The sequence below is a fragment of the Spea bombifrons genome, chromosome 9, assembly GCF_027358695.1.
Source record: "Spea bombifrons isolate aSpeBom1 chromosome 9, aSpeBom1.2.pri, whole genome shotgun sequence".
In the NCBI taxonomy this organism is placed as follows: domain Eukaryota; kingdom Metazoa; phylum Chordata; class Amphibia; order Anura; family Pelobatidae; genus Spea; species Spea bombifrons.
The window spans coordinates 29,007,163-29,022,196 of record NC_071095.1 but is presented as its reverse complement, the minus strand read 5'-3'; positions in this window follow the sequence as shown (position 1 = coordinate 29,022,196).

Genomic DNA, 15,034 nt, shown 5'->3' with positions numbered 1-15,034 from the left:
GGGTCTACGAAGCAAAGTGTGATTAAGAATTAAGATGCTACAATACCACGCGGTGGCAGGTAGTAAATGTGTCCATCATAGAGGACATGATAGAAAGATACAAACTTTAATATAAATTAGGGAATATATGTCAGGGTAAAAAAAAATTAAAAACTGTACCATAATCAAAACTTTGGAGGACACACTAAAGAGATGCAAAGGCATGATTAAAAGATTAACAGCACAAAACATGAAGGCGCTGAATGGGTTTAAGGTCTTTGAGTAAAATACTGGGCCAGGAGTCATAAAAGTGGACGACATATTGGTTTGTACAATATTCTAGTGCTTAAACTGTTTATCTCGTTTAATAAATACCGTAGAACCCAAAATGAATATTGGGCTCCAGGGAATCCCATCGCCAGGCTAAAAACTGAAATCAAAAAGAGTAGTTTCTTGATGATTTTGACCCAGTTGTAAAAAAAAGTCACCATAGGAAGGCATATATTGATTATAGCTTATGATATGCTGCCATCTACCACGGCCTGGTACCATATAGCTGCAGCCATGACTCCTTTTTCTGGCGCATCTCTCTCAAATTTGTTTTCCTCCTATGCATAGTTGGATTTCTTAAGGAATTTGTCCTTTTTGAGAAATAGCTGTAGAAATGCAGTTTATGTATCTTTTGTAACTTAATTGTCACCTCATAGTTTCCAAATTATCGGTGCCGCTCTAGCTCTGTAGACTTGAGAGCCAAGTTCTACTTGGGTAATATGAACTTAAAGCTCAACCTCATATTACGTTACAAACTAAAATAGAAAACAATAAGTATTAATAAAAAAGAGCCTGAATGAGATATATCAAATATCTGGCTAATTAGATCCAACCTGTCACATATTCATTTTCTTTTGAGCTTGGAAGGCTTTGATTGCCTTTCCATAATGGTCATTAAAGACCAGGGGACTCTCCATTTTGTTCTGTAAGATTGAAACATAGAATTTGACAACGGATAATAACCAGTCTGGCCATGTTTCCTTATGTAAAGAAGCAGATTTCAGTTAGTCCTTGATCTTGTCTTCGGGAAAGCTCTTTGTTTAGGCTCTCTCACTGTATTAGCCTCTACTACTTCTGATGGTGGACTTCTCTGCCATACTCTAACCTCTATTACGGTGTCTGGTAAAACTCTCTGATTTTTTACTCCAAGAACTGTACTTTTATATACAGAAGGCTACATAGCCTTGATATAAATATATTTGTGTAATACCGTACATATTATGTATAACATAAATATATTTATGATGTCTAAAGGTGCTCCCATTTCTAAGTGACAATAGTGCGTAATTCACATAACATAGCAGCAAGTGACCATTTTGCATCCCAAGAGGTTCTGCAACACTTAAGGTTGCACAGGTAATCAGCGATATAATTTTCCGGTATGGAAATACAATCACGAACAAGTCCTTCTTGTGTACACAGTGAAAGTGAGTGTCCAGCTGCTTGCGGTCCAGTAAAAATCATTTGCCCTAGCCAAAAAGCTTTCAGCTAGCCACTGTACGGTACTGATCAGTGCTCAAAACTCCCCCTCTTCAATATTCTTTTGTGGTGGAAGTTCCGAGGTGCACGGAATAAGAGGCTTATATAAAAAGCCCCAGCATCTAATCAGCAGTATTTAGGTTGTAATAGGCAGCTCGCCGCGAGCTGCTTTCAGTGGAGAAGGGGAAAATTGAGAGAGAACAGAGACATCTGTGAATAAGTGAAACAGCTCTGAATTGGAGATTTGGGGGTCGGAAAGGGAACCTGCGGGTTGGAAATTGAACTTGCTATTTTTGTAGAGATGGATGCATTGTCCCAGATGCTTTAAAAACTTACAAGAGATAGAACATAAAAAAAATGTATATATATATCAAAAAAAAAAGAGAAAGGCCAGCATGCAGAGAGAAAGTGGTAATGGAAAGAGGGGAAGTGAAAACAGCAGGAAAAGCTTTACTTTTACTGCTTTTTCAGAAAATAAAATGAGTTTTTATGTTTTGATCTGTTTTTGCGATGCGGCACTTCTAGTGTATACGGCACTGTATAGGGATTTGCCACACAGCCAACTTTAAGAAGCCGGGGGGTGGCAGGTCCTGTTTAAGCTGCCCTAGGTGTTGGTGGAAATATAACATCATACAGCTTGAGGAATAGGTGATAGACACGTGGGGTAACTTCTGTAAGGGAGCAGCCAGCTAGGGGTCAATGCAGTAAGAGGTTTCAAACGCCCGAGCAAGAAGACAAGTGTTCTGTTATTAATGAACCCAACACCATTTTGTATTAAGGCTTTTGTCTAGGCTGGTGTGTAGAGCTATATTTTTTGAAATGATGGGGCTAATCTTTAGCCCCATCAGATTCTTGAAATACCCCATACTTGTGTTATGGCCGGTTAAGTGCCAAGGCCAGTTTCAAGGGTTCTCTCACTTCCCCCTTGAATAAGTCATCACGTGAACCTTACACGATGGCTGTGTTCATTTGTCTATTAGAGACCGAGCACAGTCATTTGGATTCTTTCTCCCAACTTGGAGGTTCATACACCTGGGTTTGTCACAATCGAAGAAGCGGCATCTGAGTTCTTGATAGCTTATGTGTCTCTATATCTTTCTCTGGGAACATTGGTTCATTAAAACGTATCACACATATCTTTGGATTATTTTCTCTGGGATCAATGCTGCAAAATACATTTTTGTTATTAATATAAGCTAGAAAAGGGGATTTACAAGAATATTATTGAAGGAAAATGTAATCATTATTTATGTATTATGAAATGAACTTGGTTCCGGAGGCTATCTTGGCAGAGTTTCCTTACAGCTTATGTCCTGTTCGATATGGCATCTACATGTTCAGCAGAACGTGCTAGGAACTTATCGCCAGTGGGAAGCCATTTCAGTGAAAGTTTACCTGAAATCCAATGTCCCCCCCTAAGTGAATTAAGCTGAACAGAATTTCAGATCTTACTGAAAAAAGTTGTGGGAAAGAAGGATGGCTGTCGCCCCCAACCATATACTGACCCTCGACCTGACCAGTAACATCCCAATGTGATCCCAATATGATCCCAATATGATGAGAGTCATCCTCAGACACGTTTGGTGTCCTGCCACAATAGCATGCTGCAAACCAATATGTGTGCACAAACTCGACGATTCATGTCAGCCTCTACATCCATCAAGTGGATCCAATAAGGCAATAAGTACGCGCTGATGACAATAGCTTGCATCATGATACCTGGACTTCCCATAACTTCCTCCAAGTAGGACCAGACTTTGCCCAGCTGTTCTACTGCCCCATACATCCAACTCTGCAGTTTCTTGTGATGAATCTGTTACTGTTTTGTACCTACCCTACCATCTCTTCTATCCCTTGTTTGCTTCTTTGAGATTATTGACCTTTGTATTCTTCAACATCTTTTGAATCTTTGTTGTCGGCCTCAACCTTTAGACCATGTTTGTCTTTGCTCATGGAGTATCCAGTACTGGCTCCTTGTTTTGTCCCTGTGATGTTGTCTGCTACCTGAGAGGTTGTCCTTTATAGGCCTCTCTTGCAGTGGAATATTGTAAAGGTGTACACAATGTACCTGTGTGTTTCACACAAATACAGGTCAGTGAAAGTAGTGTAAGGTGGCGCACAGGTGAAAGACACATAGTACCTCATACGATGTGGCAACAGCACGATAAGCCTCTCTTAGCTTGGAAACAAACGCATGTAAAATTATTTAGGCAGCACGAGATTGCACCCATGTATCAAGTATGCAGGTGTCAAAAGTGTCTGCTGAGTCTTATGGACATGTTAATGAGGTAAAGTGATGTGCGTATTATTTGCAGGTAGACCTCTTGAATGCAGGAAAAATGAGCAACTTCAGCATGTCACAATGTGGCAAAATGTATCCCCCCGTACTTTTGATTAGGGGGAAACTTGTTTGTTTTTTAAACCACTGACATTGTCGTAAACGAATCATGGAATTGTCAAGATAATGTTAAATACCAGTAAGAGCATTAGTATCCTTATTATATATATATATATATATATATACATTGAGGTTTGAAATCAAATTGGAGAAGTTCTATAACATTTAGTTAACAGGACAACATGGACAAAAACAAAAAAAAAGTTTATTTGATGGAAAATAAAGGAGATGTTAGATATAGATAGTAATAGAAATTTAAGTATGTTTCATAAATATTATTAATATTAATAACAATATGTATTTTAAATGAATAACATCTCAAATAGCTGTAGCCTGTACACACCTCTTTAGCAACGAGACCAGGGAAGGGCAGGAATTCATTTTTAGTTCACTGACATATTTCTAAATTGCACTAATTTTCTTTGGACTGGAATTTTAATGGTCATATTGTTTGCATAGCTGTCTGCATTTGAGTCCTATAGGGTACTATTCTGAGACTTCTCCAGCACAACCTTATTAAACCTTATTAAAGTGGCTTTGACATGGGATCAATAATTTATGTAAACCCACAGATTGCTTCTTAACATAGAATGGTGCCATAGTTCAACCTTACTATGCTAGTTGGCCTAACTGTTTAAAGCAGCTCAAGACTCTATGGCTAAGAAAACCTGTCCGTTCTCATCCCTTACGGTAAATTTCGGACTATTTCCACATAGGACATATCTGAAATACTGAATTCATGGGTGACTGCCCAAGGCAGCAAGAGGTCGTTATACAGCGTGACAGCTGTGTCGCTCACCCAAGGATGAAGCTGTTCTAAGGCTTCATTGGCTTCCTTTCTATTGGATTAAATATGTTTGATATTATTATTGTTTATTTATGTCTGCTTCATTGGATACCCAACTAAGTGACCACAAAAGCCGCACAAGCTTTCACTGATTACAGAGCTACTGGGAACTAATCAATCATAAAATGTGGCCATCCCTTTACCTCCGCATTCACTAACTGTGACTATCACCGATTTGCATGGATCACCCCAGGGTTCTGGAAATATCCCCAATTCTACTATTTTCATACAACTCATCATTGGGTGTTCTACATAAAGAAAGTCAGCCACTTTAGTGAGCAGATGTCGGAGAGGAGTCCTTGGAGGAAGCAAGATCTTGGTGATCCTTCGCCCAGCATGGGGCAAAGTAGTGTGGACGTCCCTGTTGGTGGATTGGGAGAAAGAAGCTTGAGAGTCTGCTGGGAGGCCTCCTCGACGGGCCTTGTGGCCACAGCGGCAGATGGATGGGTGAGTAGCAGTATTGGCTTTATACAGTAATACAGTAGGTAAAGCGTGGGGGTTAATGAACAAACCTCAGTCTAGATCTGCAAGTAAGAATAGAAAACATAGAATTTGACTGCAGACCATCTGGTCTTCCCATTTTTCCTGATGTAAAGACTCCATCCTTGAAAGAAAACTCCAGTCTTTATATGCACTTTTATTTTGCAGTGACCCCCCCTTGCAAATGCATGAGGCGATTCTGCTTAATGTTTCCATACACAGTTACCCCTTTCTCTACCCCCAGTTAAATGTCTTGCAAGATATGTGTTCAGCCAAACGCGTGATATACTCACCTCCAGTGCTGGTTTGGGCCAGACCTCTGGGCTATGTGTAGAACGCATTCCCATTGGTTTTAATGGCAGCATTTACCTGCCCCTGATTGGCTGTTTTAAGCAAGTAATATCAGACCATGGAGGAGGAGGCTGGTTGTGCAGCGGGACTGCAGCCTTTGTGTCACATAAGAGATTTGTTTTTGAAGAATGCATATTTAAGTACTTACAATGGGCTAGAGATCACTTTAATATGCATTTTTCTATAGTGGGGACACTAAAATGTCCCTTTTATTAGTGATCGGGTTAAATTTACATCTGGGATATTCTTAGACAATTAAATAGCGTACAGACGACCTGAGCTTACGTGGCTCCTACACACATAGATCCGGACTTACGTAAAACTTTTTTTGACATGTGCAAACAATGTACAGAATTTACAGAACAAACGGTAACCTAAGGCACAGTATGTAATAAAACATGTTTCCGAGCTACATAAAACTCAACGTATGCATAGTTGCGGAACAATCCACTTACATGAATTGGGGCTTTCTATATTTCCTTTTCTATTTCTGATACTTCTTATGACAGAAGTATCCACTGTTTTTTTCACATTTATACAGCAATTTTGCATTAACCTTTGCTAGCCAAATGACTGCATATAATTTACTAATGGTTAATGCACAACCTTCAATGCGCTAATCTCATATAACAGCGTGCTTAGATATATATTCAAATTATAATTATATTTAATCATGTTATAATATGTACATATTCATACATGCCAAGTGTCCCTTTTTGGGACCCAGATCCTTCTGTCTCTCTTTCTTCCTCTGATACTCTCTTTTCTAGGAACATCGTTTGGTTGCCAGTTATGAGTGTATTGCACTGTTCCCAATAATGGTCCCAATAATGTATCAAAACCACAAAATATGAGGTTATAAATGAAATTGTGCTAATACAAATACATGAATCTTTTTTTATGTACCCTACCCAGTTACATTAATAACTATAAACTGGTTAATAGAGTTCATGAAAATGAAAATTCTCAGTAGTTCCCTGCCCCACTAGTCATACCCCTAAAGTCATACCCCTAACCACACTCCCTAAAATAAAAGCGTCCTTCTTCGGCCAGTTGAGATGTTGGGAGGCACCCATATCTCAGCACCATCACTAGTGCAGACGGTGATTATTATTTGAATACAGGTGCTAACCCAATTGTAATCCCACCTATGGTTCTGCCGTGTTACATCAATGACTTCATATGATCCCACCCCAATACAAACCAAATGCAAATTGCACAGGAAAGGGGCGAGTGAAAGGTGAAATGATATATCTACGCTCACCCCACCGCCAACGCCGATTCCTAATAGCATCATATTGCGTCCTCAAACGGTTAACTTGTGTTGGTGAAGTGACAACGCACCATGCACAGGGTAGACAAGAAAAGAATCCACGGTTGTTCTCCTGCAATACTCGCTGGGGCTTAATTCACTTCATAAACTCATCTGTCTGTTTACATAGCAGCCAATGATACATCTCTTAGATACACTTAGGCTTTCAAATTCAGCAGCCGCGCACACACACGCACACTAACACACATACTAACACACAGCCCCCAAAGAAGATAGCTGCAGGTGGGGAGAGCGGGTTGGGCGCCTTAGGCTGTCTGAGCACTAACCACCCTCCCCACACACTGCTCACAGCCCCTCATAAATAAAGCATGCCCAGGGTTCGAAGCCAGAAGGGAGAGGACCGCATTGCGTGCAAATCCATCTGACTGCCCTCGCCTCTCACTGCAGCTCCTAATCCGAGATGACATGTTACAGTAAAAGTACTTTAGGAAATCAATATTAAATTCACAGCCTCTGACATCCCGGGACATGAAAGATAAAAGGGGAAATAAGGCATGAGGTAAACAGAGGAAAGGGAGCTGCTGGGGGGTAGAGTAAGACAGAGAGAAAGGGAAACAGACAGAGCCGTGTAAAGGAGGGAGTGGAGGGGACCATGGGGGAAACGAGTACAACAGATAGGCATGTTTTTATACCAAGGTCTCGACATCAATGAAAACATTAAGGGAACGGCACGCAAAGTCTTACACACAACAAACAGAAAAAATAAATAAATCAATAGGCAGGGAAGGGAGGGGGTTCTGTGTGTGTGAGTCTATTGTAACCTCATTTTCTGCAGCAACTGACCGGAAAGGGTGAAGGAGGATCACAGATTCCACGGTGGATTTTTAGTAAAAAGAGAAATATTGACATTGTTCTGTACACACATACAGCCGCGATATATTTATATTTATGTACAAAGCCTTGTAGCCTGGGATACATTATTAACACGCCCGGAGTTTGCAATTCCTCGCGTGTGTGTGTGTATGGACAGAGCTTTAAATGCTTCTAGGTGTATTTATCTACAATAAGCTAGATCAGATTCTTCAAATGTAAATCCAGGGAGGTCTTTTAAATGGTTTATTTATGATTCCAACAAGGAAGTATACATTGCGTTTGGTAGAATGAAAAAGAAATGTAGCAATAATAAACCATCGTGAGAAGTAAACTTTTTTGTTTGAGATATAAACGTAAACGTGAATATTTTTTTTAAAATCCTATTCAATATTACTGATATTATTTTTAATAAATTAAAATAAAATTGGTTGGGATTTAATGCCATTGATGATGGAAAACATACCTTTTAGCGGCAATTGAAGCAGGAAACCAACAATTTACCCTTAGATTTTTGAGGGATTTAGGGAATAAAAGCCAAAGGTCATTGTCCCGTCAAAACATGAACAGCTGGTCCCTTGGGACACCTGAGCATTACACCAACAGGGACTTTTATGACATTGCATTTTAAATACATAGACATTGATATGAAGTTGATGCCACCTTTGCAGCATGCACAAGATTTTGAGGCGTTCCTGTGGGAAATTTTGCTCACTCATTCATCCAGTAGAGCATTTGTGAGGTCAGACTCTGATGCTGGATGAGAAGGTCTGGCTCACAATCTCTACTCCAGGTCATCCCAAACGTGTTGGATGGGGTTGAGGTCAGGGCTCTGCACGGCCGGACAAGTTCTTCCACACCAAACCCATCCAACCATGTCTTTATAGACCTTGCTTTGTTCACTGGGGCCCAGTCATGCTGGAATACAAAAGGGTGTTCCCCAAAAGTTTCCCACAAAGTTGGAACCAAGCATTGTACAAAATGTCTTGGTATGTTGAAGGGCACCCTACTGGATGAATGGGCAAAAAATGCCCACAGATACTCTCCAAAATCTTGTGGAAAGCCTTCCTAGAAGAATGGAAGCTGTTATAGCTGCAAAGGGGGACCAACTACATATTAATGTCTATATAGAATGCGATGTCATCAAAGACATATATGCAAACATGGAAATTGACAGGCATGGAGTTGACTGACAGATGTTATAAATATAAATATACATGAATAGCGCTACATGTATTAACACATATAGTGTATGTGCATGCTTGTATTTAAATATTTATGTTTTGAAGTGTCTATTTTTAGTGAATTTGCTTATATAGCTCTTGCATAGGTTTGGGATTTTGTTTGGCTATGTGGATTATTGAAAACATTCTATGTAATTAAACTTTCCATATCTTGTGCATTTTTGAACTTCGGGAGAAATATTGTGTACTGACTGGAAATGTGCAAATAGGAAAATTTGAGGAAAAAATCCGAAAATACAGAAATACGTATCAAGGATAAGTATGTGTTTCTATGCAATTCTCCAGCCATGCATTATTCTGTCTTAAGCACATACTCTTTTTAACTTTCTGAATGAAATGCAAGCTTTTAAGCTGTGCGCTACAAGTGGTTAATATTATTAAAAAAGGAACAGATACTCTGTAGTCATAGAGTAAGGTAAGACAGCTGAGTATTATATATATATATATATATATATATATATATATATATATATATATATATATATATATATATATATATATATATATTGTTGTTTTATATAGCGCCATCAAATTTCATATCGCTGTACAATGGGTGGACAGGACATAACAAGTAGTATGTAACATAACAAATTGACTAACAGAGACAACAGGTGAGGAGGACCCTGCTCAAACGATATATATGTATATATATATTTTATATATTTATATATATAATGTATACATAAATTATATATATATATATATATATATATATATATATATATATTTTTTTTATATATTGTTAAATCACTTTCAGACTTCTGTTTAGGGAAACTAGAAACAAGGCATGCAGTTTTTAACAGAAGGTATGGACAATAAATATTGCATATGTATTATATAAACAAGCACAGTTTTAATACCTCTACCCACCAGACCACACCACGCACAGAAACGTATTCCACATCAACACTCACAGTTAAAGAGTGTGTTAAATAGGCCAGAGGGTATAGCAAGAGCATTCTAATCACCCCCTTTAAAAAATTTGCTCAATTAACACATTTGCTCACACGAAAATGAGCTATCAGAATGAGTTACAAATACCCGAATGGATGACTGCAGACAGGTTAAAAATGCATGTGTCAAAGCAATAATTGGAATAATTGGAACACTGGAGACCAATTGTTGGTGGCAGAATTAGTGCTGATTACACATATCCCAGAAGGAGAGGCAACAGCTTTCAGAGGTGGCGAAACTCCTAAAATTTATTAGGACACAGACGCAATTTGCACCGAACGCTATGAATGGGAAGTGAGAGCAAGAAATCAAGGAGTGATGTTTTTAAAGTAATAAGGGACATAGACATGAGGTCGTGTTTAATGAGTCTCTTTGCACTAAGAAAACCAAAATAGGGAGTTTGCTTTTAAACAGAAATATATAGTATGGCACACTGAAAAATGTATTTTAATGGAATCTTTTCCTTTAATACATTTTTATCATAGTTATTCTTGTTCAACTGCGTGTAGTTTTACCGGTCTATATTCATTTTACTCCAATCAACAATTCCTGCTAGCTGGTTTAGAGCAGTGGTTCAGTTTCGATCCCCAGGCCACCTAGGGCTGGGTAAAGACGTTTGCCCATATCCAAAAAAAACCCAAAAATGGTGGAAAGTAGGCTGCCCTACAGTGTGTCCCTGCTCAACTTCAGTCTCATTCGTGCTGAACCAAAATGCAAGGCAAGTTTCCTCTAAATGAGGGAACCAACAACCCCAGGCAACGGTAGTCATCAGGATGTCCACATCTGGACTCATCTTTACACTTGGGGTCAACCCAAAGACAAAACGGTTTGAGAGAAAGAAACCTTTTTGTATGTAAGCGGAACGATCTTCCCCATGAAAATTCTCAGTTGTGTGTTCCCAAAACAGCAAGTGAAAATGGTTTTGTTGGTTGAATTAATGGTCGAATTCTCCTCAGAAAAAGTTTTTTCTTTATTTAGATTATGCGCATAATCGAGACAAGGCACACAACACACAAAAGTCGAAGCGTTGTCTAATTACGTATTTGGATTACATGGTTTATATAACTTCTTATACTTCTTATCTGCTTCTAATAGCATGCATCATTCTGATTGGTTACCTTTTAAGCAGGTTATGCCTCTTAGTAGATATGTTGGCGCAACTCGTGATATATCATAGACTAGACATTTTCTACTGTCTTTGTCAGCAATAATATTTATGATAACATAAGCATTTTTCTAGCAGGTTTCCTAATAGAATTTTAAGATTTGTATTAGCTTTCGTACCATACCTGTAGGTCTGTCAGCTGTGGAAGTTGGCTTGTTAAAGATTCTTTATCTGTAAAAAGGATTGGGCATAGACTGGCACTTTAAGGTCGCTACAGGTTTAGCCTCTTCTCCTTCACAAGTAAAGATCAATAAACTATTTAAGAGACAATGACCTAGTATTTCCATTTTCTGTAATGCAGATTATGGGCTTCCCTCAAGTCTACCTTGAAGATGTGGGATCCTTTGTTGCTTAATTTATTAATTTTACTTTTAATTTTAAATTTTTATTTATTAAAAATGAACAATAACATTAAAACACTTTAAGGTTTACTAGAACAGAAAGAGAAGAGGGCCCTGCCCTTGTGAGATTACAATCTATTATTGTACCACTTGGCTATATATTCTTCATTCCGTGAAATGATTAATCTTTGTGCCAAGGATGTACTATACGTCCAATGTATTTGTTATCATGGTATGCTGGTGACACTTAGGTAATTCATCAAGTTATAACAACCAGTAATAAAAGTAAAGCAGGTCCAAGAGTACTCACTTGTCTTCCTGGAACTCTTATGAGCCCCCCAGTTATTATTACTACTAACATCTGTTAAATGGTGAGTTTTGATGGATATACCAGAGTTTTTAATATACATATTAAAATATACAGATTTTGGCTGGAATAAAATAAATAAAATGTATGATGATGCCATCCACTTAAGGGCATTCAATTATGTATAATACAATTTACATTCATTCTGTATATATGTGCCATAAGCATCACATTTGGTTATCTATCACACACCCAAATTTTCGTACACAGCATTCACCTTTTCTCCTTTGATTCCCTGTCTTTTACACTTTATTTATGTTGTTCATACACACTGTATTGAGTGCTAAACCTTACATTTGTACACAAATGTTTTTGGTAGGTCTTGTTAAAATAGTTGCTTGATGGGAGAACGCTGGGGCTCTGAATTGAAAGGATTAGTGTTGTTTCCTTACACTGGAATAAGCGCCAGTAAATAAGCATGTAAAAGTGAGTTAACACATATTCATAAATCCAATAGTCCACTTAAGATACATGTAAAGTTCTTAGTAGTATATTCAACCCACTCAAATACTAGGTCTACAACGTGCCCACCCCAGACCACTTCCCAGAGCCACACAACAGTGCCAGGGTCATAACTTCCACATGTTAAGATCTGCCACATGGCACAAATATCCTGCACCGCCTTCTGCTTCCAGAAGCAGATGTGACTTCATTGCAAGATGGAACCCTGATCAACTGCCCTGACACTAGGCATTACACCATCAGTTCTGTGTTGTTGGTTGAGTTAACTATTTGTGCATTGTTCGGAGAGGAGAAAGATGTATTGTGGACTAGGATAGTTGTGCTGTTACAGTCAATAATGTAAACAAAGGCTGAAAAATGCAACTTCCTTCAAGACTCATTTAATCTATAGAGTCAATATATCGACGACAGCTACAGCTTATGATTTTCTCTGCAGTTTTGAGTGTTATTCATTAATAGCTAATTATTAATAGCATGGACAGAAGATCTGATTTCCAGCAGGGCCCTGTCGGGTTGACAACCCAAGTTCTTTTTAGTGAGAACACGGCGAGGGGTGCAGTTGAAGGACCTCAGTGTCTTTACGTGGAACTAAGTTCATATTTTGTATTTTCCGCCGCTTGTATTATGCTTCATTATGCTTGGGGCATCAGCAAGTAAGCAGAGTGCTAAACCAACACAATCATATGATCACGTACTTTATGTTTTGTGTAATTAATTCTGGTGAAAAGCTAATAATGCTAATAATGCTTTTACTTATGCATACCTATGTTATTTTTTTTTAAAGAGGAGTGATCATGATAAAGGGGGATAATGAATAAGGGGGAGATAGTAAGATAGAGGAGAAATTATGAGAAAGGGGAGAGAGTAATTTAGAGATAATTAGAAAGGGTGGGTGTATGTATTTGTATGTTAGAGCAAGTATGTCTAAGGGCAATTAAGTTCGTGGACGCAAGGGCAAGTGTGAGCTAGGATGTTTATGTGTAGAGGCAAGCATGAATGTGCATGTGTGTGTATGTGTGTGTATGGACAGGCATTTGAAAGGGCAGTGTATATGTGTGTTTTTTTACAGTCTATCCCTTAATGTTACTGTTTGGGATCTAAAGGGTATATAATGTTTCACTCTAATGCATTTTAACCCAATGAACTATTTTTAGTATGGCTTTCAATTAAAAAAATATAGTGTACTTCGCTGAGTCCAGCAACTGTCCCAATGTCTGCTCTTATGCGCTTACACAAAATAAAAAAGGCGCAAACCCCAAGCCATGTCCTCCCCTTTTGCCCCCCATTCCATTCCTGGTGGGATAGGAGGGTTAAAGTTGACAAAATCAACTGCCCCCACTCGCTATCCACTGGTATAAGGGGATTAAATAACAATAAACAGCACAGATCCCCATCCTTTCCTATGGGATGGAGGGGGTTAGGTTAACAAATATAAAAAAAAAATACAAAAAACCCTACCTAGGTAGGGAGAAGGATTAGAACCAGCTAAGCACCTCTTGGATGTCATGGCATTGTAGGAAAAAATGAACACTTTTTTTGGGCCCATCCTACAATGATTCAGCGTTAAAAAAAATTCAAATGAGAAAGAGAAACCCTGTCACAAAAATGAATACATCAAATAAAATCAATCAATCAATCTTTGCCAGATGATTAAAAAAAAGTATCATTTGTTTGGACATTTCCTCAGTGTATTACACCAGATCAGGAGAAACTTAATGAGATGGTCCTTCATAGATCATTGCTCTGTGGGGATCATAATATCATCACCCCCAGGACTCCTTGTTCTTCTTTACGATGAAGATAGTTCTTATTGACTTTGGCTGTATGTTTGGGGTCGTTGTCATGCTGCAGAATACACTTTGGGCCAGTCAGATGCCTCTATGATGGTATTGCATTATGGATAAGTATCTGTCTTTACTTATCAGTATTTAAGAGACCATTAATTCAGAACAAATCCCCAACTTTTTTTTTAGAAATGCATCCCCAAACTTGCAAGTAAACTCCACCATCCTTCACTGTTACCTGCAAACGCTCATCCTTGTACCGCTCTCCAGCCCTTCAGTGAACGAACAAACTGGCTTCTGCTACAGCCCCATATTTAATATATTTACTCAGTCCAGAACACTAGACTGCACGCTAGTTCCTGTGTTCTTGTGAATAGTTGAATCGTTTCCACGGCTGAGGTATAGACCACTTCATTAGGACCACTTCTGACCAGACTTCTCCAGACAGTAGATGAGTATACCAGGGTTCCCAGGTTTTTTGTTAATGCTGAGCTGATGGCACTACTGGACATCTTCAAAACAGCTTGGAAAGAACATCTGGAAACCCCTGCCTGTTTCAAATTTCTGTCTGGACGTGACCTTGCTGATGCAGTACCCTGTGTCTTGTTGCTGTGCTCAGTCTTGCCGTGGTGCATGACTTTTCACATTAAACTGTCTTCAGCAACCTCCATCTCAAGCTGTTTCTGTTTCAGTGTTTCAACCTACATATGAAACTGATGATCATTAGCACATGTTTGTTGGAATTGTCTAATCATACACTTAACTATATGCCTACAAAATTCCTGACTTTATGCAAATGCTGTTTTGAAGGCAAAGGGTGGTCCCACCAAATATAGATTGTTCTGTTCACTCACTTTGCATTTACTTAAATGGTAAAAATAAACTAACATATATATATATAGTGCAGAAATATACATTGAACTCTGTATTGTTGATGCAGTATTACCCTGACACGGGCTGCGGCACAGGAAGTGAAGGGGGGGCTGAGC